Source organism: Physeter macrocephalus, chromosome 7 (assembly GCF_002837175.3).
Source record: "Physeter macrocephalus isolate SW-GA chromosome 7, ASM283717v5, whole genome shotgun sequence".
Taxonomy (NCBI): Eukaryota; Metazoa; Chordata; class Mammalia; order Artiodactyla; family Physeteridae; genus Physeter; species Physeter macrocephalus.
In genome coordinates, this window is record NC_041220.1 from 147,803,227 (window position 1) to 147,830,214 (window position 26,988).

Genomic DNA, 26,988 nt, shown 5'->3' on the forward strand with positions numbered 1-26,988 from the left:
CAAACCAAGTGCAGGGGGATAAGATAATGGAATTTCAGCTCTCTCCTCCATACCACAGGATAACATGCAGACCGGGGTAAGCAGCCCACGCCGAGGCACCCGTTCAAAGACCTCGGCTCTGGATGGCAACGTGTCAGAAACCAAGATCGGTCTTCCTTTTCGAAATAAAAGTTACCAGTGGTCTCTACCTCAGTGTGAAATTATTCATTTCAGAGAGATGTCCTGTGGAGGTGCCTATTCAACATTCTTTGGAGTCCCAAGACTTGTGGTTTTTGGTGTTTTTTGTTTTTGTTTTGACAAAGCATTTTGACCTGCATTTATGCTGATTTTACGTCCTGCCTCTAGGAATACAAATCAAGTAGCTTCTACGGGATTTCATACGGTAGGTGCACGAAAGGCTGGAATGAAAGATCATTAAAAGCTACTTCTGGGACTTCCCTGGCGGTCCAGTGGTTAAGACTCTGCGCTTCCACTGCAGGGGGCGAGGGTTTGATCCCTGGTCCTTCCGTGGGTCTCATAAGGATAGATCCCAGGGTATTTCTCTCACCTGTGGATGCATTCAAGACACCAGGTAAGTTCCCTTATGCTTTGGGAACAGGCCTCTTTCATGAATTGGGAGGGGCAGCCTCATTTATGGACAACAGATGACATATGCAGAGAACTTAAGTCATTGTGAAAACAGACAAGCAGGAAGACATGCTTGTGTCTGGTGACCGTCAGTCCTCCCTGCACATCACGGAAGAGAAACACGGATGTGCCGAATTGTCAGTGGCACGGGCACTGACAACACACAGGCCTGTGTTGTAAGCAGAATAGCTTACACAGGCACCCAAACCCAAACTGAGTTCAGAGAAGTGTCAACAGGCTTTGGGACATGGTCTTTAAAGATGCAAAGAGAATTTACTTAGGAATAAAGTGGAAGGAACACATGACTCAAAACAATTAGAAAGTGTGGAGCAGAAAATGATGCTCCTGGATGTTCTGCTGATGTTTTTCCAAAGAAGAAAAAGGCAAAGAAAATACTTAGCTGAAACAGAAACTGCATGGTGTGGTTATGACTCCTGATTAGCCTTCAAACTTGGATCCTACCTACATGAGTTTTCAGTGGCTGCTCTAATGAACTACCATAAATTCTGTGGTTTAAAACAACAGAAATCTGACTGCTCTCCGCTCTGAAGACCAGACGTCTGAGGTCAAGGTGTCCCAGGGCCGCGCTCCCTCCAGGGGCTCCAGGGGAGGGTCCTTCCCGCCTCTTCCAGCTCCTGGGGGCTCCAGGCGTCCCTGAGCTTGTGGCCGCCTCCCTTCCATCTCTGTTTCTATCTTCATGGAGCTTCTCCTCTGTGTCTGGGTCTCTCCTCTTCTGTGTCTTAGAAGGACCCTCTCATGGGATGTAGGGCCACCCTCATCCAGGGGGACCTCATCTCAGTCCCTTCCCTGCACCACATCTGCAGAGGGAGACCCTCTTTCCAAATAAGGTCCCATTCTGAGATCACAGTTGGACATGAATTTTGAGGCGATACTGTTTGCCTTACGGCACTACCTGTTTGCCCTGTAAGAGGGTAAAATGTGTCACATTGACATCGACCATAGAAGCAATAAATCAGCCCCTAAAACCTTAGAATGTCATGTTTTGAAAGTAATGATGGAAATATTGCGATAGAGGAAATAGAACCCTATCATATTGCCTACCTGAAAATGTAGGTCCCTGGTGTGGGGTACATTGATAGAGGATGGATTTGTTTTTTCTTGTTCCAGCATCCAGAACCTCCAGACCCAGCAAAAACACAGTCCTCTTGGCATCGTTCTTCTCTGAGTCCTAAACTGGGTTCAAGTGGGATTGGCCAGGTTCATGTCATCCTACAATGCTGGGCCATGATTGGCTGGCACCAAGATGAGCACTCCCTGATGGCCCTTCTGCACCAATCAAAATGCCTGGCTCCTGGACACAAATGATTGGTGCATGAGTGAGCACGTGACCCAGGCCAGGCCAGTCACGATCCATGCCCAGAATTTCTCAAACAGAGAGGGAGATGCAGTTTCTGGTGATGCCCAGTGGGCAGGTGTGAAGACCCATAGCCGCCATGTTTCTTGGCATGGTGAGGAAGGCTGTTCAAGAAAGTGAGGTCAACATTTTGGAGAAGCAGAAATGGGAGATGGAGCAGAGAGCACTTGCCTCCTTTTTTTTTCTTTCTGTTTTGGCCTCGCTGTGCAACTTGGGGGGGTCTTACTTTCCTGACCAGGGATTGAACCCGCAGCCTTGGCAGTGAGAACACAGAGTAATAATCACGGGACCGCCAGGGAATTCCCACCTTTGCTTCCTTCTCAAGGTTCATGTGGGTTCCAGTAACCTCCCTGTCTCGCCTGAGCTGGTTCAGCTGAGTTGATAGCTTTTCCTGTTATGGAGCAAAGCAGAAATGCCCATTGGATGGTGTTCCACTCCAAGCCCCATAAAGACAAATGTTCTGCCCTCAGATGTGTTGGTTTATTGTCGGGAACTACAGATTAACTATCACAAAAGATGCTGCCTCAGGACCTTTGCACCGACTGTGTCTGCTACCTGGAGTGCTCTTTCCCCAGATTCCCCCATGCCTTCCTCTGGACCTTCTCCTGGTCTTTGCTTAGGGGGGTCCCTTTCAGCAAGTCCTCCTCTGACCACTCCCCCTATACATTTCACTCGTCTTTCCAGCTTTATTCTTCCACAGGTTGGAGCTGAAAAGAGACAGGTGGACCTGAGGAGAGGCAGATAGAAGTGGGTGGCAGCTTTGAGTTTCAAGTTAATTGTAATCGCCACGGACTGCGTAGTTTCCCTTTGATTCAGGAAACTTTCCATCACCTTTCAGCACACACTTAGCCAATAGGCACCTTTATTGCTTTCCTAACTCGAGTTGGGTTTTTGTTATTTGCAGTGAAGAAAGTTCTCAGTGATATAACAATCACCGTTGAAATGTTAACCCAGTTTTTTTTTTTTAATTGCACCACTTAGAACAAATGATAATGTAGGATTCATCACTTTCTGAATCACCAAAACCTGTATGGTAGGGATATATAAGAAAGAAAAATGTATGTTTGCTTTGTTTTCATTATGATACTATGTTTTATCATTATTAGAACACATAGTCATTTATCCGTGAGTTTCATTTTTTTCCTGAAAAGGGTTTTCAGGATTTCCTGAAAATAATTCCCAAGGTAATGGTTTACAACCGGTCCTTCCCCATTTGTTTCTCAGGCATCATCGTTATGAATATAAGCATATGCATTAATGTTTATTCTTTCATGTTTTAGTGTTTTTAATGGCATACACCCATGCTTGACTGTATATAAAAATTCTGAAGAAGTTAAAAGAAATTGTTAATTGTTACTTCCGACATTTAAGACCGAAGAACAAGGGGGGCAGACAAAACGTTTAGTGTTTGGATTCTTTGTTGTTTTTTGTTTCTTTTTTTTTGCAACATGAGTTTTTAGTTTTCAACCCAAAGGGGCCTTTGTTTGGTTTAGAAATGTCTCCTGATTTTTATAAAAATACAGTGGAATGTTTTATTGCCTTGGAATTTAAATGTAAAGCTGTTAAGGAATATGATGTTAGCCCAGTCAAACTTGTAAAAGATCCAGGACACATAATGCTTTTAATTTGGGGGATTCCTTTTTCTTTTAACTTAGAATAATCTTTTAAGAAGGAATATTTCTTGTTTAAATGAAACGTGTCCAAAGTTTAGTCATTCTTTGACTTCCACTTTTATTTTATTAAGGTAAAAGGCACACAATACAAAATTTACCATTTAAACCACTTTAAAGGGCACAATTCAGTGGCTTTAGAGCAACCACAACCTTGTGCAACTGTCACCACTACCTGGTCCCAATACATTTACGTCATCCCCAAAGGAGACCCATTCAGTGGTCACTCTTCATTTTCCACACCTCCTCCCACCCCCAGCCCCTGGCAACCACTCATCTGCTTTCTGTCTCTCTAGATTTACCTAGTTGGGACATTTCACATAAGTGGAACCATAGGGTATGTGGTCTTTTGTGTGCGGCTTCTTTCACTCAGCAAAATGTTTTCAAGGTTCATCTACGTTAGAGCCTGTATTCATACTTCATTCATTTTTAGGGTTGAATAACATTCCATTGTATGGCTGGACCACATTTTGTTTATCCACTCATGCACGGGTGGATAGGTAAAATTCAGTGAAGTGCTTTTTAGAAAATAGCCAAAGATGTAAGACTCTACTTTGGACCTAGTGAAACAGGCATGGTTCTGCAGGTCAGGAAATGACCACGGGTGACTGTGACATGCAGAGACTCCGAGTCACACCTTGCAACCACAGTTCTTGTACTTTTGCAGGGAAAGGCAGGCTTTGCTCCTAATGTCTCTCTTCTCCACAGGGATGGGATGCATGAGAAATCTCTCTAGATCCCACAGGCAGCATCATTCAACAGAATGACTGATGACAGTCATTTTTAAGATTCTAACAGTTGTGTTGGATCGCTGACTTGTACTTAGCAGCTGACTTGACTTAATTAAAGGCATTTGACTCCGAATTTCCTGCCTAGGGGCAAAGGTCATGTCAACTTATAATTTGCACAGATAAAACTCTATTTAGGAAGAACTGGCAAAGTGTGTCTGGCATGGAGACTTTTCTCTATAGCTGACGTGGAATTCTGCCCATTTTAGGAGCTTCTAAATCAGGGAACAGACAGTGAGAGCACACAGATATCCCTTTGCTTGCGAGTAGTTTAAGTTAGGTGTAACTTGTTCAAGGAAAAGTGTATTTCATGATTGTTGATGCCTTGCCCACCAGGGTTCACACCGATTAGCCACGGTCAGGACTTTAAGGTCTCAGTAGAATAGGAATAGAATCCGTCCTGAGGTGGATACGTACTCAGATAACCCCGATGCAACTCCGAGCTCTGAGGGGGAGGGATACATTGGGAGACTGGGACTGACAGATACACACTCCTATATATAAAACAGATAACTAATAAAGACCTACCGTCTAGCACAGGGAACTCTACTCAATACTCTGTAAGGGCCTATATGGGAAAAGAACCTAAAAAAGAGTGGATATATGTATATGTATATGTATAACTGATTCACTTTGCTGTACACCTGAAACTAATACAACACTGTAAATCAACTACACTCCAATAAAAATTTTCTTTAAATAAAATAAAGTGATAAAGAAACAAACAAACAAAAAAGCTCAGAGCTCTGAGACCTGATTCTGGACCCAAAGGGATTCCACACTGCTGCCGTATGCATTGGCAAGAGAAGAGAAGGATCCCAGACATATCTTGTCAGTGTACAAGTCCAGACGCCAGACTGTGAAATCCCAGGTACTTGGTAAAGTCTCGGCATCGCAGGGGTGACACAGGAATACACAGGAAGGTTCTCCTTCCAGCCTCTATCAGAAGACCTTCGAGGTCAGGAGTCCCCATCAAGCAGAGGTCGTGGATGAGCAGACGACTTTGTGTTTTTGCACTTTCCTAACATGTGAAATACTCATTCCTGGAAAGGACTCCGAGAAGCTCTCCAGTGAAGCATCCATTTAGAATCATCACCTGGTTGGCTGTTCTCCCAACGTAACCGGTCTACCCACAGGATCAAGTAGTGAAGTTATAAAGAAAACCTCGTAGAAACAATGTTACCCCAGCAAGTGTGGGTTTTGTCAGATTTTGTCTATTACTACTTCTTAGTCTATTTTTTTTTCTGAATGGAGTAAGATAATCTATTCATCCTTTCTATCTGTCTATTATCTACCTATCTGCCTATCTATTATACCATTTAAACCACTTTAAAGGGCACAATTCAGTGGCTTTAGAGCAACCACAACCTTGTGCAACTGTCACCACTACCTGGTCCCAATACATTTACGTCATCCCCAAAGGAGACCCATTCAGTGGTCACTCTTCATTTTCCACACCTCCTCCCACCCCCAGCCCCTGGCAACCACTCATCTGCTTTCTGTCTCTCTAGATTTACCTAGTTGGGACATTTCACATAAGTGGAACCATAGGGTATGTGGTCTTTTGTGTGCGGCTTCTTTCACTCAGCAAAATGTTTTCAAGGTTCATCTACGTTAGAGCCTGTATTCATACTTCATTCATTTTTAGGGTTGAATAACATTCCATTGTATGGCTGGACCACATTTTCTTTATCCACTCATGCACGGGTGGATAGGTAAAATTCAGTGAAGTGCTTTTTAGAAAATAGCCAAAGATGTAAGACTCTACTTTGGACCTAGTGAAACAGGCATGGTTCTGCAGGTCAGGAAATGACCACGGGTGACTGTGACATGCAGAGACTCCGAGTCACACCTTGCAACCACAGTTCTTGTACTTTTGCAGGGAAAGGCAGGCTTTGCTCCTAATGTCTCTCTTCTCCACAGGGATGGGATGCATGAGAAATCTCTCTAGATCCCACAGGCAGCATCATTCAACAGAATGACTGATGACAGTCATTTTTAAGATTCTAACAGTTGTGTTGGATCGCTGACTTGTACTTAGCAGCTGACTTGACTTAATTAAAGGCATTTGACTCCGAATTTCCTGCCTAGGGGCAAAGGTCATGTCAACTTATAATTTGCACAGATAAAACTCTATTTAGGAAGAACTGGCAAAGTGTGTCTGGCATGGAGACTTTTCTCTATAGCTGACGTGGAATTCTGCCCATTTTAGGAGCTTCTAAATCAGGGAACAGACAGTGAGAGCACACAGATATCCCTTTGCTTGCGAGTAGTTTAAGTTAGGTGTAACTTGTTCAAGGAAAAGTGTATTTCATGATTGTTGATGCCTTGCCCACCAGGGTTCACACCGATTAGCCACGGTCAGGACTTTAAGGTCTCAGTAGAATAGGAATAGAATCCGTCCTGAGGTGGATACGTACTCAGATAACCCCGATGCAACTCCGAGCTCTGAGGGGGAGGGATACATTGGGAGACTGGGACTGACAGATACACACTCCTATATATAAAACAGATAACTAATAAAGACCTACCGTCTAGCACAGGGAACTCTACTCAATACTCTGTAAGGGCCTATATGGGAAAAGAACCTAAAAAAGAGTGGATATATGTATATGTATATGTATAACTGATTCACTTTGCTGTACACCTGAAACTAATACAACACTGTAAATCAACTACACTCCAATAAAAATTTTCTTTAAATAAAATAAAGTGATAAAGAAACAAACAAACAAAAAAGCTCAGAGCTCTGAGACCTGATTCTGGACCCAAAGGGATTCCACACTGCTGCCGTATGCATTGGCAAGAGAAGAGAAGGATCCCAGACATATCTTGTCAGTGTACAAGTCCAGACGCCAGACTGTGAAATCCCAGGTACTTGGTAAAGTCTCGGCATCGCAGGGGTGACACAGGAATACACAGGAAGGTTCTCCTTCCAGCCTCTATCAGAAGACCTTCGAGGTCAGGAGTCCCCATCAAGCAGAGGTCGTGGATGAGCAGACGACTTTGTGTTTTTGCACTTTCCTAACATGTGAAATACTCATTCCTGGAAAGGACTCCGAGAAGCTCTCCAGTGAAGCATCCATTTAGAATCATCACCTGGTTGGCTGTTCTCCCAACGTAACCGGTCTACCCACAGGATCAAGTAGTGAAGTTATAAAGAAAACCTCGTAGAAACAATGTTACCCCAGCAAGTGTGGGTTTTGTCAGATTTTGTCTATTACTACTTCTTAGTCTATTTTTTTTTCTGAATGGAGTAAGATAATCTATTCATCCTTTCTATCTATCTGTCTATTATCTACCTATCTGCCTATCTATTATACCTATCTATACTTAAGATAAATGAATGCAACTAATTTCCATTAATTTGACCCCCCAAAATAGCCTTATCCAAAGGTTTGCTTGAAATTTTTGAGTCTGATGATTTCTTCTTAAAGAAAATAATAATAAACTGCATTCCACATTAAAAAAATAAATGAGATCCTGCTTTCAATTCTTTTGACTATATACCCAGAAGTGGAATTGTTGGATCACATGGTGGTTTTGTTTAATTTTTTGTGAAACTTCCATAATGTGTTCTCTACCAACTGTACTATTTTACATTCCCACCGACAATTCTGATTTTTTAACATCTTCACCAACACTTGTCGTTTTCTGTTTGTGTGCCTGTATTTTTGTTTGTTTGTTTTTATAGTAGCCACCCTAAGGAGTGTGAGGTGATACCTCACTGTAGTTTTGGTTTGCATTTCCCTGATGATTAGCGATGTTAAGCATCTTTTCCTGTGCCTGCTGGCAATCTGTATGTCTTCTTTGGAGACATGTCTATTCAAGTCCTTGGCTTGTTTTTTAATTGGGTATTTTGAGTCAAAATCACCAATTTGGAGTCCTCTGCCATTGTTTTGTTGCTCTTGTTGAGTTTTAGAAGTTTGATGTATACTACGGATATGCATCCCTTATCAAGCATTTAATTTGCAAATGTTTTCTCCCATTGTGAGGGTTGCCTTTTTATCTGTTGATATTGTCTTTTGATGCACAAAATTTCTTAATTTTCATGAGGTCCACTGTATATTTCCTTTTGTTGTCTGTGCCTTTGGTACGCTGTCCGAGAAATCATTGCTAAATCTAGTGTTGTAAAGCTCTGCCCTATACTTGCTTCTCCCCATATAATTTAATTACACCAACTCACCAACCCTGGTGATGATTTACCACCTGGATACTCTTCTAACCTAAGGATCACACTGTCAAGAGGACAACATAAAGCTAATGATCCTAGTTTCCAGTTTCCCAAGTTTACCCTCAAACCTTCTTTCTTTAAAAGTGCTTACTGAGCCACTCACTGCAAATTAGGTTCGATAATTGAACCGTTAAACACGACATGAATTTGAGAACATCATTTGAGTTCCTCCTCCTGCAGGTCCTGGAAAAGAGTGCTAAGCGCATGTGAATTGGAATCTTGAAATAGGAGGTCTGCGTTCTAAATGGACCACCCACCTTCTCCCCACGCGTCATGCAACGTATCTGAGAGAAGCTGCTTTTGTGTACTTAGTCAAATATCCTGTATCCTTAAGTGACATGCATCGTGCAGTGATATAACAGTCTTTCCAAGAGAGACTAAACATTTCATGACTGTTAAGGAAGGAAAAAGCAAGTAACATGTCCATACATAAAGTTCAACCCTGGGGCCAACACACCTATTAAACACCTGGAAAATTATATATATATATATATATATATATATATATATACTGCATATATATATATATATATATATATACTGTATATTTTTTGAAGGAATAGATACAATTTACATACTTTCCACATATGGAAATGGTAGTCTGTGTATATAATCTAGGGAGCTAATTTAATTGCAAAGGAATACACTGTTGCAATACCAAGTATAACCTTGATTGGGGCGGGAAATGGGTACAGATCCGGAGGAAGTCAGATGACCTAGCTCCTTCTTTAATTTTAGTGGTTAGGAGACCTATAAAGAGAGGGAAATAATAGCCCATGGGCTTAACTCAGGATGGCTGTTTCAGAAAAAAGGGAGAGAACAGATAAGTGTACTTCAAAAGGAAAAACTTCAACGGAGGGCAGTTTCGTATTTGTTTATAGAGTCCCCATCTGATTTTATCACCCCATTAATGGCTAAAGTAATTCCATACCATCCTTGCCAAGCTCCTAAATGAGATGACTGCCTCCAGTGATGGGGGCTTGATTCTTTTAGAGGCATGCCAAAATCTATCCCATTCAGCCCCAAATCCATCTCTTTGTAACTTTCATGGGTCACAGGTATGCCCCAGGTGGACATGTAAGATATCTGTGGTACTTCATCTCCATGGCAGCCCTTTAAAAGTTAAAAAAAAAATCCCCTGTGCTTCCCGTGTTTCATTTCCTTTAGAATACATACATGTCCGTGCACGTCCTGGTTAAAAGCCCTTGTACCAGGCTTCGCTTTTCTATATTCTTTCAAAATAAGAGTACTCTTCGCTCATGCGTATCCAGGTGGGTCTAGGTAGGGACGAGGGTTGTATCTGCACTTCAGCTGATGGAGCTGAGAGTCATGGTCTTGTGTTGGCCAAAAAGTTCATTCGGGCTTTTCTGTAACCTTATGGAAAAACCCAAACTTTTTGGCCAACCCCAAATACATCATCTGATCTGGGAAGGTACTTCTTATGACCAATTCTCCTTGAATCAGTTGTAGATTTTTGTAAAAGCTTTCAGAGGCATTTAGAAATCTTGACACCGAGCAGGGGCCTGGGCACAAAAGCCTTTCTGTGTCCCCCCGTTTCTTGATTACAGGAAGTAGGCTTCGTTCAGCCTTCCCTGAGTTCCAAAGGGCAGGTTCGGACAGATGCTAATCAGGGAAGGGAGGGGATGCAGAGACAAGGGAGGAACAGCCAAGAAACAACAGTGCAGCCGTGGGGCAGGGTCCTGGTTCCCCCTCGAGGGATACACATGACAACGTCTTTGAGCTGTTTTGCAGATACTGAAAGCCCCACCAGGTGGAAGAAGTCAACTGCAGGCCGCCCACCAGGACACAGACCCCAGACCAGTTGGAACCAGAGGTCGATGATGCTGACTCCTTATGACCTCCCCACCAACCAATCAGAAGAAGGTCCACGAGCTGATCACGCCCCCTTTGAACCATGACTGTAAAACTCCTCACTGCCCCCTCCAGGTCGGGACACAAAGTTTCGAGGGTATGAGCCCACTGTGGCCCCCTTTGCCTGGCAAAGCAAGAAAGCTGTTCTCTTCTACTTGATCCCAAAGCTCTGTCTCCGAGAATTAATTCAGTGTCGGGGTAACAGAGGCTGGATTCAGCCTCAGTCTCTGCCCATCGGGTGTGGAGATAACAAGCGCTGCTGTGCAGAGTGGAGTGTATGTCTTCTCCAGGTGGGCCCTACGTCATCTCAGGGGTCCTTGCAAAAGGGAGGCCAGAGGTTCAAAGCTTGAAAAGGACATGTGATCTGAGAAACAGGTTGGATTGATGTGACGACGGGGCCGTGAGCCGAGGAATTCAGACAGAGTTTTTTTTTTTTTTTTTTTTTTTTTTGGCCGCGCGGCATATGGGATCTCAGTTCCCCGACCAGATATCGACCCTGTGTCCCCTGCAGTGGAAGCGCGGTCTTAACGGCCGGACCAGCAGGGAAGTCCCTGGACAGAATTTACAAGCTGGAAAGATTAGAAACAGGTTCTCTCTTGGTGCCTCCAAAACGAACCAACCCTGCCCACACTTTGATTTTAGAACTTTGGCGTCCAGAACGGTAAGAGAGTACATTTGTGCTGTTTTGAGCTGCTAAGTGGGTGGCAGTTTGTTACAGCAGCCCTAGGGGACAATAGACTTAAATCCTGCCCACCAACCTACAGCACGAGACAGATCCCTGTCAGGCCCTTTAAACCTACTGGAAACCTCTTTCTCCCAATGCTGAATGGTTTATTAAGATACCGTCTCTTCAGAGTGGCCCTCCTGCTTCCCTTTGTTCCAGAATGAGCTTCCCCCCTCCCTGTGGCCTGATGGACTTTTGGAAACGTCGTAAATACTTGGATTTGGTATTTATTGCATCGTCTCTAGCCACTCCCCCTGGATCATGAGGTCAAAGGGATCGTCAGCATTCTCACTGCATTTTTCGAAGAAAATGCCTGGAACCATCAGTATATACTGGAGGAAGACATGGGCGTGCCCAGGTTTAGGGGGTGGTGCGCTGAATGAGTACACAGTATCTCTCAGGAAGGAGGGAAAAGAAATTAGGTTTAATCATGGACTGAGAGAGCCATGGGGTTTCTTACAAAGGGAACAGAAGCACATCTATTGGAAACCAGATTCAGAGGACACCCACATACCAGACGTGTCTCCTTGGTTCTGAGACCCTGGTTGTAGGGTGACGCTCCTTCAAGGCATGGTTCTCAGACTCAGCTGCACAGGGAAATCACCATGAGCTTCAGAAAATACCACAGGTCTGTGGTCCTTCCCAGGGATTCTGACTTAGTTGGTCGTGACTGTGGGATGGTAGATGTATCCAGGTGATTGCAACATCCCATGTATGGATGGGGTGACACCCAGATCCCAAGAGATTAACAAAATTAAGGGGGATGTTAGCTTGGCTCAGGATGTAGGAGGGGGCACCACAAGGAATCAGGGAAGAAGAGAAATCCTGAAAAAGTAGATCTTTAATATCAAGATGGGTGGGACCTCCCAAGTGGCACAGTGGTTAAGCATCCGCCTGCCCATGCAGAGGACACGGGTTCGAGCCCTGGTCCGGGAAGATCCCACATGCCGCGGAGCAACTAAGCCTGTGCACCACAACTACTGAGCCTGCGCTCTAGAGCCCGTGAGCCACAACTACTGAGCCCATGAGCCACAACTTCTGAAGCCTGCATGCCTACAGCCCGTGCTCTGCAACAAGAGAAGCCACTGCAATGAGAAGCCCATGCACTGCAGCAAAGAGTAGCCCCCCTCGCCACAACTAGAGAAAGCCCACGCGCAGCAATGAAGACCCAACACAGCCAATAAATAATTATTTTTTTTAAAAATATCAAGGTGGTCATATTTTCCTTCTACGGGGTAAAAAGAACTCAATTTTTAACCTGAGTTAGAGTGTGTGTGCGTGTGTGTACATGTGTGTGTGTTTATCCCTTAAGGACTTGAGTCATTATACTATCAATTTATATTTCTGAAATCGTTTTATTTCACAGTGTTTTATACACAGTGCCCTAGAGGGAAAAATGTAATTTTCTCTGATTTGAAGCCAATCCCATTTTTTGGCTCTGGTTCAGACATACGGGGGACTGACAGAATTTTAATTGTCTGAGATTGTGGGAATGCATGTAAATTGAAATTTATAAAGGGAAACAGTGTGTATGCAGTGTTTGTCTATTAGCTCCCAAAGAGACAGTAAATATTTTTTTTCCATGTAATTCCATCCTAAGGAATGTCTTGTTTAATTCCCAGAAGCCACCTAGAAAATCAGGGTATACCCAAAGAGATGCCAGCAAGAGTTTTGACCCTAAACAGAGGAAGCTAGTGTCTCCACCCAATGACCTACACCATTCAAGGACAGAGAAGTTAATGCTGTATGAAGGAAGAGCTACCATATGACCCAGCAATCCCACTACTGGGCATATATCTGGAGAAAAGCATGGTTTGAAAGAATACGTGCACCCCAAAGTTCATAGCAGCACTATTTACAATAGCCAGGACATGGAAGCAACCTAAATGTCCATTGACAGAGGAATGGATGAAGAAGATGTGGTTCATATATACAATGGAATATTACTCAGCCATGAAAATAACGAAATAATGCCCCCAAAAACGAATGAAATAATGCCATTTGCAGCAACATGGATGGACCTAGAGATTATCAATACTAAATGAAGTAAGTCAGACAGAGAAAGACAAATACCATATGATATCACTCATATGTGGAATCTAAAATATGACACAGATGAACCTATCTACAAAAAAGAAACAGACTCATGGACGTGGAGAACAGAGCAGTGATCGCCAAGGGGGAGGAGGGCAGGGTAGGGGAGGACTGGGAGTTTGGGATTGACATATACACACTATTATATTTAAAACAGATAACTAATAAGGACCTACTGTAGAGCACAGGGAACTCTGCTCAGTACTCTCTAAGAACCTAAATGGGAATAGAATCTGAAAAAGAAGAGACACATGTATATATATAACCAAATCTTTTTGCTGTGCACTTGAAAACAAACACAACATTGTAAATCAGCTATACTCCAATATAAAATAAGAATTAAAAAAATTATCCATTGTTAATCTGAAACTCACCTTTCATGGAATCCTCTAAACCTGGCAACCCTACCACTGGCCATTTGGAGTTTGAGAAATAAAAGATAAGTGGCTTGATATTAGACCAAATATCGGACCCTTTGGCATCAAGAGAGTAGTAATAATTATTATTACTATTCTATTGCATCAGCATTATTTACAGAATAATTACTATAAATATAGAGGAATTATTCTATTGATTGCTTATAATATATAATGCAATATATTAATAACAATAATAATATTATTTTATTGTTGTCTTTCGGTGGAAGAATTTCTCCGTTTGCCTCAAATCCCGCTGTGTTAGGAATCGTCCTAATGCCTATCCAAAGTCAAACCTGCTTGCTGACTCGTTTGCCATTTCTTCTCATATCTCCGGGTCAGGATACTAAGAGGCAGAGACAAATCATTAAGCCCACAGGAAACAGAGGCTTTTCTTTGAAAGGAGAAATGCGGACCGAATGTATTTTATTTTATTTTTTAAAACTTTTTATTTATTTATTTATTTATTTATTTTAACTAACCCGAATGTGTTTTAAAAATTCATCTCCATAGGGGATACTAACGTATTCACCCTAATCCTTCTTTGATCATTTTCAGCCACCTGCCTTCTGGGTGTTTTTAAAGGGTGTCCTTTGCAGTTTGCAAATGGTTACAGGACTAGCATTTGGAAATAAACGTGAAATCCGTTCAAAACACTGGAACTTCTTCGTTTTGACCCTGGAGTCAGAGGTAACCTTTGATGATCTATAAACCCTTGGAAACTTTAATTCACCTACATGCAAAAGGGGAAAAATGGGCATTTTTAGACATTTTTATTTGAACAGTTCTTGAAAGACCTCAGCAGAGAAAAGAAAAAATCTGCCATGATTGTACTACACGAGAATATGTCACAAATGCAAAACATAACACACCTTCACTAAATAATGCATATGGTGAATATTCATTGTAAGCAAAAGACAGATTAATAGAATAAACCATGATCTACAGCATGTCAGTGTCTAAAGAAAAAAATTTTAAACTTAATAAAGAGAAGCAACTGAATCCCCTTTTATGATTTTGGCAAAGACCTTGAAAATTGCAGTTTTTTAGAGCAAATGCACATTTTCACGGTGACTAAGCAGGTAGATGAAAAGAAAGGAAAAGTGGTGGTCAAAAAAAACCCAATACTATGATCAGAGGAGTGTTAAATTGAATAAAGCAGATGGCAAGTGGCCATCCGATAAGTCGCTCCACATCTTGGAAGACAAATTCAAAATGGTAGCCGATTTCCAAATTAAAAAATAAAGCCATTGCTGAAAGAATGGTTCCTTTTTTCAAGTTTTTCTTTATTCTCTGAAGCTGTGCCTACCTTCCCGGTTACCGGTCATCTGGGACTTTGTGGTCGCAGATTGTTAACATATAATTTGTTTCTAAGAGTCCACATGGGGCCCTGGAATTGGAGTCGATGCTCTTTGGGGGTTTAGCTTTGGTTTAGAAAAAAAGCGATGAGCCATCAAAAGATTCCTTCTCGATATTGTTTACTTTGAAAGAGATTTAAGGTTCCTTTCTGGCTCTTAATTTATCCTGCTTTAAATTAAAGAGTTGTGAGGGCAAGCATCTATTAAAGCAATCTAAAAATAAAAATGCATATGTAATATCTATAAAGCATGTGAAGAGGGTGCTGGGGGAATGTGTTTCATGGGTGGACTGCCTGTTAAGAGCTTCTTAAAATACAATCAGTGCTTCCTAAGCTTAGGAGATACGGTATCATGTGTGACGCTTTGCAAGAAGAAAACCCCATAATGTACGGATCTGAGAAATCTTCCTAGACCTGTGCTTCTGAAGTTTTCATGTGCTTTTCAATCCCCCAGGGATCTTGTTACAATGCAGATTCTGGTTCGGTACATCTGGAGTAGGGGCCCCAAATTCTTCATTTCAGACTCTCCCAGGTGGAGCTGATGCTAGGGGCATGGACCACACCTTGAGTAGCAGATCCATTAGAGCAGAATCTCTTGGACCAGAACCTAGCACTGGATTTGTTCTTCAAATCCCCAGGTCACGTTAGTATGTGGTCGAAAAACCCAGATTGACCCCGACTCCTTGGTTTTCCAGAAGAGGAAACGTTAAGACCTAGTGTTCTTAGCACTTGGCCATGTTCCCATGACAACAAGGAGGAATCATGGCCACCACAGCCCACTTCCCTGATCCCCCAGGTGTTGGCATCTATTCTGTACCCCCTTAGCATCCCTGACCTGAAGAACTTTGATGGATGAGAACACAAAGCATGTACTCATGTCTCAAAGGCTACAGCTAAGAGACTGGAGGAAAAAATTCAGTCACAAACATTTTCTTTCCTTCTCTGGTGGTGTTTTCACTTGCCAGTTGGGACGGGGTCAATCCCCATCCTTGATGAAAGTAGTTGGACGAGATAGGATAGGGAGACAGGTGGTAATAGGAACAATGAGGGAGAGGAAAAGCGAGACATAGAGATGATGGCAACAGAAGCCTTTGGTCAGGGCTGCCCTGGGCTCACACCTACATAAGAGACACCTCTGCAGAGTCGTAGTTTCCACGGGGATGTTCCACCCATTCCTGGTCCACCCATCTGCTTTCCCTGACATATCCACTTGCATCATCTGAAACAGATTATTACTACTAGTGCTAGATATTTTGTTTTCAAAAGAAATTTCCTGAAGAGCTGCTGTCACCAACTGCACAATGAGATCGGCCTGAACACGTCTTGCTGGTGAGGGTGATTTCAAGAGGCAGACAGTTTCTCACAGCTCAGAGTTATGGAAATGTGAAACAAACAGGGGTAAAGAGCAGGGAATACAGAGCTTCAGCCGGTCTCATCCATTTGCAGCTAAACGGAGCAGGGAAAAAGGCAGGGCCGTCCACAAGTCTGTACTTCTTGAAAGAGATGATTTCTTTTTCACAGCTACCAGGGCTTCAGGGGAACATAAGAAACAGATTTGCACAGATTCTCTTGTTGAGAGAGTTCACATTGAGAAATATCCTTTGGCACCTCATAGAAACCACCAGGGAAGCACACCTCCAGATGCAAAATCAAGGAGGGTGGTTAGGCATGGTTTTTCCTATGGCCTCACTCCTGGTTTATGCTGGAACAAAAATGCTAGTCTTGTCCGTACCTTCTCCACCATCATACGCTGTTGTTACCTGAATCACTGTTTTGTTTTTTTTTTTTTTCAGTTACCGTCTTCTGCTTGGAGGGAGATGAAATAGAAAAAGCAAAGAAAAAAAAAGAATTCCTAGCAAAAAGTTTGTTTCACAGACACACAAAATCCACATTTATTTGTGCGTTGCAAGAACTCCAAGATCCTGAAAAGATCCTGAAAAGAGAAAAAAAAACCCCCCACATATAATGATTATGCTGAGCTCTGAAACGCTCTGTTGTGTAGACTAGTGGTTAAGAACTCAGAGACAGAAGCCAAACCCTGAGTTCAGATTCCAGCTCCCACTTGGATAATAAGTGTCCTGACTCACAAAGATAATGTCTGTGAAGCCATTAGCCCAGGACCAAGCACACACAGAGGCCACTCAGTTGACAGTATCGTGATGACTTTATAACACTTTCAGAGGTCGGTTCATCGTGGTCTTCATTTATCACCAATCCTACAATTAGCTCTTTCTTTTGCTTCTTCCTCTTCCAGACATGTTATGTACCGAAACGATGCTGAGATAATATAAGATTTGTGTGCTGAGGAGATGGGCCATTAGGATGAGAAAACATCCGTGGAGAATTACAGAATAGCACATGCAAAAAAAACACAAAACCAGCAATAGGAAGAGTAGAAAATAATGATTTATTAGAATCCATGACTCTGGCCAAAAATGATCTCAGTGAGCAACCCTTTAGGTAAATAATGCGTGGGAGGTTCTTAATCACATATATCCAGTGTATCTACTGCGTTCCAGAAGGCAAATTCATGGCATGGATTTCTCTTAGACAACGGAGCTGTCCCCGGGCTTTGCGGTCGAAGAGCTCTGGTCGACAGGGCCAGCCTACTCTGCGTGCATGAGGAGAGCGGAACTCAGTGTCTAGGCATGAAGATAATCTTCTGATTAGACCCAAGCATGGCGTCTTTGTAGGGATGCCAGCTGCAGATGTAAGCCAGCAGATGCCGTCTGCCATAGCTCACCTCCAGGAGACACAGGAAAAATAACTTAGAATGGCTTCTTTTGAAGCCAGGAACATTATTCCATTGCAGGGATATTTCATATGCCTCCTCAGACTTTGAGGAGTGTGTGTGTGTGTGTGTGTGTGTGTGTGTGTGTGCGTGTGCGTGTTTCATCCTATTTGCCTGCTCTGTTGTTCTAGCCCTATTAAACACTTCACCATCTATTGGTGTTGGGTAGTATTGGACAAAAATGCAAACCTACTCAGGGCTTGATCTCAGTTGATTTTGTACTTTATTACGATGCTCTAAAAATACCAATTCACCCACGTGCAGTTTTCCTTGTGTTTCAAAACATGTTGGTGACTTATGAATTTCCTCGACCCTAATCAAGGGAGTCAACTTTCCTGTTGAAACTCTCTGAGTTACTCTTGCATCCTTGAACGGACTGGACATTTGCTATGACTAAGAATTGCTTCGATCAATATTTCTCACACATTACTAATGAATGGCAGCCTTTATTGTTAATGGGAAGAGAGATGAGCAAAATATATTAATCCCTAAAAGTTGAAACTCATTGCCACAAAGACAACGTGAAACTCTCAAAACTCTATGACCCATATTGTTGTAAAATAAGCCTTGAAATGATTTAAAGATAATGAATCTAAGTTGAAAATGGAAAAAAAAACAACCACCATGAACCAAATACCTTGAGGTAAGCAGCCATGGGTCTCATCCTCATTGTAAACACCTGGGGAGAGAGAAACAGTATCCAGCTCAGGTATGCAGACCACCTGGGCAGGTAGGGCCAGTGCATGCGTGCATTCGTGTCCGGTGGATGCCATAGCATAGTGCCATGGATGGGGTGGATTAAACAACAGACATTTATTGTCTCTGGTCCTGGAGGCTGGAAATTCAAAATTAAGGTGTCTGCAGGGCTGGTCCCTCCTGAGGCCTCTCTCCTGGGCGTGTAGACGGCCGTCTCCTCCCTGTGTCCTCACAGGGTCGTCCCTCTGTGTGTGTCTGTGTCCTGATCTCCTCTTCTTATAAGGACACCAGTCCTATGGGATCAGGACCCCCCTAATGACCTCATTTTACTTTCATCTCCTCTTTAAAGACCCCATCTCCAAATCCAACCACATTCTGAAGTCCTGGGGGCTAGGACTTCAACATATGAATTGGGGGCAGGGGGGAGGATACAATTCAGCCCATAACAGAACTGCTGGGTCATATACTAATTCTTTGATTAACATTTTTAAAAATTTATTTATTTTATTTATTATTTTTGGCTGTGTTGGGTCTTCGTTGCTGTGCGCGGGCTTTCTCTAGTTGCGGCGAGCGGGGGCTACTCTTTGTTGCGGTGCACGGGCTTCTCACTGCAGTGGCTTCTCTTGTTGCGGAGCACGGGCTCTAGGCGCGCGGGCTTCAGTAGTTGTGGCACGTGGGCTCAGTAGTTGTGGCTCACAGGCCCAGCCGCTCCGCGGCATGTGGGATCTTCGCGGACCAGGGCTTGAACCTGTGTCCCCTGCATCGGCAGGCAGACTCTCAACCACTGCACCACCAGGGAAGCCCCCCCACCCCGTGAGGCTTTGACTATAGCGTTTCTGTTCCTGCTGCCGGACTTCTTGAGTTTCCTCAGCCCATCCCAGGAGCTTCTGATTTGCTCCCTTCCGTGCTTTATCCACTGCGTGGGAGACCCGTTTCCTCCCCAGAAACACACACCCTCTGGGAGCCACCAGATTCCCGCCCGAAACGTCCCCTGGGGCCTCCAAGAGACCACAAGGTAAAAGTCGCATCCGCTCTGCGTTCTTTCAGGGAAGAAGAATCTACCACCTCCTTCTTGGGATTTCCCTGGCTGGTGATGAATGCACACGCCTGGTCCTCCCCAGCCCCCCTGCACCCCCCGACCCGCCAGGCCATGGCATCTGTCTCTTTTCCTCCCCAGGAGGACTGGCTGCTGACCGCACAAGAGGACGGCCTGAACCATCTGGACAAGAGGCCCTTCCAAGTGGTCCAGCCTCATCACCAGGCTCGTAGTGGAAATCACATGTGCAGCTCAGTTCCTGTGCAAAGAATTGCTGACCCAAGCAGTTTCATCTGGGGAAACAGAACTGCTTCCCACTGAAAGGATTTTTGGGGGCAGCAAGGACCTTCCTCCTGACTTCTTCTGGAAGGTACGATACTTTACTGAAATTGTGAACACATTTCCAGGAACAGTCTTCTCCTTTTCATAGACTTGGTGACTTTTGGAACGTTCCCCCCCAAAAAACACGCTGCCTTTTGGCAACTGGCCATGCTATTAAATGGAAGACATGTACTTTTGCATATTCATGATTTCAGTTCCGGGCTTTAAAATATATTGTTTTCCAGGGGAGATAAGAGACATACAGATTGCACTTCCTTCAGTGAAACAGAATCTACAGTTTCTTGCTGAATTGAAACCCTATGCACTGGTAAGAGAAATAGCAGGAGACCTAGTTTCTAATGAGATAAGATGATTAATGTATTGTACGTTACACGTAGGTGATATAAGAAGTGGAAGGGACTTCCCTGGTGGCGCAGTGGTTGGGAGTCCACTTTCCAATGCAGGGGACACGGGTTCGAGCCCTGGCCCGGGAAGATCCCACATGCCGCGGAGCAACGAAGCCCGTGCGCCACAGCTGCTGAGCCTGTGCTCTAGAGCCCGCGAGCCACAACTACTGAGCCCACGCGCCACAACTACTGAAGCCTGCGTGCCTAGAGCCCGTGCTCTGCAACAAGAGAAGCCACCGCAATGAGAAGCCCGCTCACCGCGATGAAGAGTAGCCCCCGTCGCCACAACTAGAGAAAGCCCGCGCGCAGCAGCGAAGACCCAACGTGGCCAAACATAAATAAATAAATAAATAAATAAATAAATAAATAAATAAATAAATTTATTTATCAAAAAAAAAGAAGTGGAAGCATCACTAAATGAGCGTAGTGAGCCATATTCTTTGAGTTGTTGATATTGAAAGTCCTATTTCTTCATCCTCAGATATAATGTGAAATTTACCCTTAGCTCTCAGTGACTACATGATAACTAACTTCACTGACCCCAAAGCATGCATTTGACCTTCTCCATTCTTCCTCAAGGGTCTCTCCTGGACTACTTTCTCTTATTCGACCCACTTTTGCTCAGTTTTATCATCAGACGCCCTTGGTGTCCGTCACCAACTCTAGACTTTCCAACATTCCAAATGTGTGGTGTACCCTAGATTCTGTCTACACCCTCCAGACCCCTATATTTCATCTCCAACACCTCAAAGGTCGTTAAAGTCATCAAGACCAAAAATCAAACTTGCCTCGCAGCCTCGCAGGTCCAGGCCCACAAGCCAGGAACCTAGGAGTCTTCATTCCTCCTTGTTTTACCCATCAGCGGCCCTCATGGACAGCTCTCCTTGACCTGCATCTCTCTGTGCCTGTCGGCACCACGAGGAAACCATCAACTGTCACCTGGACACTTTGCTTCCTGAATGGCCACCCTATGGACCGGCTCTGTTCCATATGCTCCACCCTTCAGGCAGTGACTTTTCCAAAACTCCCCTGTGCTCGAGGCAGCCTTCCCTCCTTAAAGCTTTCACAGCTGGCCATGGCTCTTACAATGAATGATATAGTTGGCTTGACGTCCAAGATCCTAAATTCTGGTCCTTCCTTCCCTCCCCAGTTTCGTTTCTCACCCCTCTCCCCTTTCCACATGCCCTCCCGTCACACTGCTTTCCTTCGCTCTCAGCTCCGCTTGCTGGAGACCTTTGGACATACTGCGTCTCCTGTGGAAGAGCCATCTCTGACCTGCTGGACCAACCCACTCTGTCTGTTAGGCATTCTCCTAGCATCCTGTTTATTTCCATCGTGGCACCTACTGCAGTCTATAAATGTCCACTCATCTGATTTTTAAATTACCGTTCGCTTCCAGTTCTCTGGTTGTGTCCGCTTCTTAACCCCCATAACCTAGCAGGCAGGCAACAAAAACGCACGAAGCAATGCATACAGGTCATGCACTGCAGAGCTATTTAAAGAGTTCGCTACCAGGAAGCCTGTCTTGGACGAGAAAGTTAAACAGGAAACTCTGTCCCTCGGGAGTTGTTCTCTGGCTCCTTGCAGTGATTCTGAAAAGCAAAGAATGTACTCGGGTAGCTCAGACCTCAGCACAGTTCATGACCACGTCTACAGCTGTTCCTTATTCCCGTTCACGGGAACATATTGTATTTAATACCTTCTATGACGGTAGGTTTGTTTCTCGTCTAAACATTGGAATTCTGAGCATAAGGAGCTCTTTTTGAGGCTGTTCTTGTCTCGGATCTCATTAATCCTAATAACTGCTTGATTCCGTTTATGCCTCAGACTGAGAAACACGCCGGGACCCATCTTCTGAAGCTGCCAGAAGTCAGGTTCAAGATGCCAAGGACGATGTGAGGTCGCTAATGAACGCTAAACATTCTTTCTCACCTTGGATGGAATAATTAATTTGTTGTTGTTGTTTTATTTTTTTCGATTTTTTTAAATTGGGTATAATTGATTTACAATGTTGTATTAGTTTCAGGTGTACAGCAAAGTGATTCACGTGTATATATATGCTTTTTCAGATTCTTTGAAAAGGAAAATAACTTTGATCCACCATGGCCTTCTGGTTATATCCCAAAGTCACGGGTTCCTATTATTCTATTTTCCCAATGGCTTCAACGGCAGTATTTTGGAGACTCTGGTAAGACGTAACAGATGAAGAAGGAGGTGGTGTGTATATGTATACTTGCATATGGAATTCCATCAGCATTAGGGGAAATGTGTGTTTCTATATCTGGTTTGGATCTAACACCATGATGTGAGAATGGATTCATTTCATCCAGCGAGAGGCACCATCTCAAACCCCAGGGAACAGAAATAGGAAGATAAGTTGTATACAACCTTTGAGCCGAGTCCTTGCCATATAGCATCTTATTGAATCCCGTCCATAACCCAACAAAGATATTGAATAAAAATACTTGCTCAAGAATGGAAGTCAAGTAGACTGCAAACCTTTGCTTTATCTTGTAGACACTGATCCCGTAATCTGTGGTCCCAAGGAGCTCACTGGTAAGCAGAGAAGAAGTAGGGAGAAGGTTGAACAATTCACCCAGAGAAGTACATAGTAAGTTGATAACCTAGTGCTTGGGATCTAAGTCAGCTGAGTTTGGGATTAACAAACACACACTACTATATAAAAAACAGATAAACAACAAGGACCTACTGTGTAGCACAGGGAACTATATTCAATGCCTTTTTTAAAAACTGAAGTATAGTTGATTTACAATGTTGTCTTTAATTACTGCTACACAGCAGAGTGATTCAGTTTTATATATATATACATATATATATATTCTTTTTTAATATTCTTTTCCATTACAGTTTACCATAGGATATTGAATACAGTTCTCTGTGCTATAGAGTAGGACCTTACTGTCTACCCTTCAATGTCTTGTAATAACCTGTAATGGAAGAGAATCTGAAAAATCTGAAAGATGTAAAACAGAACCACTTTGCTGTACATCTGAATCTAACACAACATTGTAAATCAACTATAGTTCAATTAAAATGGAAAAAGTTAAAAATAATTAAAACACAAACAAAGAAACCCCCAAAGAGTCAAACTTGAAAAAAAACTAACTGAAAAGCTCAACTCTTTCTTCGGCTATTATTTCTAAGGTCGTTACAAATGGAGAAAAATATTGAATTTGCATGAGGCTAATTAGCTCTTTTTTTTCAAGACTTTTTTTTTTTCCCCTCTAGAGCAGTTTTAGATTCACAGCAAAATTGAGGGGAAGGTACAGAGATTTCCTACAGCCCCTGCCCCCCGACCCCTGCCCACAGGCTCCTCCACTGTCCATATCCGCCACCAGACAGAACGTCCGTTATCACGGATGAACCTACACTGACATGTCATCATCACCCAAAGCCCATAGTTGACACGAGGGATCCCTTCGGGTGGTGTACATTCTATGGGTTTTGGCAAATGTATAATGACATGTCATCTACCATGAATTAACTTTGTAATTTAAAAAATAATTTTAAAAAATGAATTTCCATGAAGCTAGTATATGAATTGTTATGAAACCCTAGATTTAATTCTGTTCCCTAACTATACAAGCATGCCTATAATAAGCAATACTATGCTGGGCTGCTTTCCTGATGACGCTTCTGGGGGCATGGGGGAACCGCTTTGCACAAAGATCTCAGGGTAAGGGCCTCCAGGGTAACCCTCAAAACCCAGTCACTTCCAAGTAGGCAACAAGCAGGCATCTTCAAAATGGTTTAATTAATTAATTGATTAGTGGCTTAATACCTGGAGCAGAGGATTCCAAACCTTATCAAACCTTGGAATCATCTGGGGATCTTTAAAGATGCCGGTACCCAGGACACAATCCAGATATTCCACTTAACTGATCAGGAATTCATACTGGGCATTAAGATTTTTTTAATTGAAGTATAGTTGATTTACTATATTAGTCTCGGGAGTACAACATAGTGAATTGATGTTTTATAGATTATACTCCATTTAAAGTAACTATGAAGTATTGGCTCTATCCCCTGTGCTGTATAATATATCCTTGTAGCTTATTTGTTTTATACCTAGTAGTTTGTACCTCTTAATCCCCTCCCCCTCTTTTGCCCCTCACCCCTTCCCTCTCCCCACTGGGAACCACTAGTTTGTTCTCTGTATCTGTGAGTCTGCTTCTTTTTTTGTTACATTTGTTCCTTTGTTGTATTTTTTAGATTCCACATATAAATGCAATCACACAGTATTTGTCTTTCTCTGTCTGACTTATTTCACTTAGCATAAAACCCTCCAAGTCCATCCCTGTTGCTGCAAATGGCATTATTTCATTCTTTATTATGGCTGAGTCATATTCCATTGTATACATGGACCACATCTTCTTTATCCATTCATCTGTTGATGGACACTTAGGTTGCTTCCATGTCTTGGCTACTGTAAATAGAGCTGCTGTGAACATTGAGGTGCATGTATCTTTTGAGATTAGGGTTTTTGTTTTTCTGAAACATACCCAGGAGTAGAATTGCTGGAGCATATGGTAATTGTATCTTTAAATTTTCGAGGAAGCTCCATACTGTTTCTCACAGTGGCCGCACCAGTTTACAATCCAACCGACACTGTGCGAGGGTTCTCTTTTCTCCGTATCCTTGGGCATTAAGATTTTTGAGAGCTCCTCAGGTAACGTGCGGCCAAGTTCGGGTCCCTCTAATCTGCAGAATAACAGACCAGACAGACCAATAGAAGCTCTGTTTGCAGGTTCTCAGGTCACCGACGACTTGCTATGAGCCGTGGTGAATGTTTGCACTACAGGACTTGGCAAGTATTTCACATACTGAGTTTGGCTGCCATTCCCAGGACTGAGATCATCAGAAACTTAGGAGCATGGAGTCACTTGGATCCCTCCAAGAAGATGCAGTGAAGGTGAAAAAGTCACCCTGGGAAGCAGCTGACAGCCCTAGGCCGGCTGGGTGGCCTGTGGCAGAGGTCAGAGGGCAAAGGGCCAGTTTTAATTTGCACCGGGCGCGCCTCAACCCCTGAGACTGACACCAAACACCCCAGTCACCCAAAGCGCATCGCAAAGCTTCTGCTAACTGGTGGTTCCAGTTAGTAGAGATAAAAGTCAGTTTATAAGAAGGTGAAGATCAGAGGTCAGAGGTGAAGGTCACAATGCTGTACCCCTTTTATTGATTTTACCCTAAAAACCCAAATGACCCAAGTTTGCTGCTACACCTAGACTGGCCTCACCAAGCTTGTAATTAATTCTGGACCAAAACAGAGCCAAGAAGTGACTGATGATATATAACAACCAAGAAGCAATTTACGATACATGTATGTGTATGTGTGCGTATATATATGTTTACTGGATATCCATTTCCTGCCTTCGATATATCTGTGTGTATGCTTGATACGTTTTTCACATGAGAAGAAAATGCGAAGCTTGTACACGTATGAAAAGAAGCAGACTGTTTAACTTTATTGCACCATTTTTCAACAAAAAGGTCTACCAACAGTAACATGAAAGCTGCAAGCCTTCTCTTGCAAAAGTATCTATTCCAACCTTTTGGAAAGGAGCCAAGTGGCTTCATCTTTGTCAACGAGGGATTTTCTTTTTCACTGAGACATCCAACCATTAAAATCAATCATTTGGGAACACAGAACGTCCTTTTAAGGCAAGACAAGCTTTGTTTGTGTTTGATTTCCAGTGTTGTGACTGTGAATTTTTCTTGACAGTCCCTTTGGGCAAAGTACAATTTGGCATATGGTGCCAATAAATGAATTAAATGAATTAATGATAGCTCGATCAATGTTAATACATAAATAAATTCATCCAGAAACAGGAAGGTTTCCCAATGTTTGGTCTTCAGGTTTTAAAAACTGTGTGTACATTGGCACCAACCCGGAATTCTTTTTTCTAGGGAAAATTTTGTTCCAATCAGAGGCCTCTTCCAGTGTCTTTCCATGCGAGATTGAGGTGACTTCTACTAGATATACAACAGAGGTCTCTGTTTTTATGAAAAGACACAGTCTTGACTTTGTTTTCAATAGCTAGACTCGGGGTTCTTGCAGGAGATGTCAATTTTGAAGTCTTTACCCCCCCGTCTTTTTCAGCATCCCAGGTAAACTAGTTTACTCTGAAAAGATTTCCTGAGGGACATTTAGTCAACTTCTCCTCGTACAGATCCTAAAGTTTACCCTCGGGTCAATTCAAACCACTGAAAAGTTTTGGAGTTTAAGAGAAGGGAGAGGTCACAGCTGGAGTTCAAAGTGCTGGCTTCTCACAGGAAAGCTTTCCCAATATTGTTTCCCTCCATGATGGTGGTTTATATTAGGCCCATAAAAACTGGGCACTTTTGAAACACATTGTGTGTCTATGTCAGGATGTTATCAAAGATGTTTCTACAAAATCAACTCAAGGAAACACAGGAAAAGTTCTCCCTTACTATCAAGTGATTTCATTTTATAGGATGGACATGATGGATATTTTATTCTTTATTTTAATTTCACTGGAGTTTGGTTGATTTACAACGTTGTTAGTTTCAGGTGTACAGCAAAGTGTATCAGTTATAC

General features: G+C 43.0%; 1 long non-coding RNA gene across 2 annotated transcripts; it reads left to right on the forward strand.

Annotated features, from left to right (window-relative positions):
* The first annotated feature begins 22,236 nt into the window (after positions 1-22,236).
* Positions 22,237-26,780, forward strand: LOC102988801 (uncharacterized). 2 transcript variants are annotated; one of them, XR_002890540.3, is made up of 4 exons: positions 22,237-22,308; positions 22,478-22,596; positions 22,926-23,019; positions 25,276-26,780. It is a non-coding gene; the product is annotated as an uncharacterized lncRNA (long non-coding RNA). The 2 variants fall into 2 exon arrangements; XR_008617962.1 differs by having other exon boundaries at positions 22,478-23,019.
* The last annotated feature ends 208 nt before the right edge of the window (positions 26,781-26,988 follow it).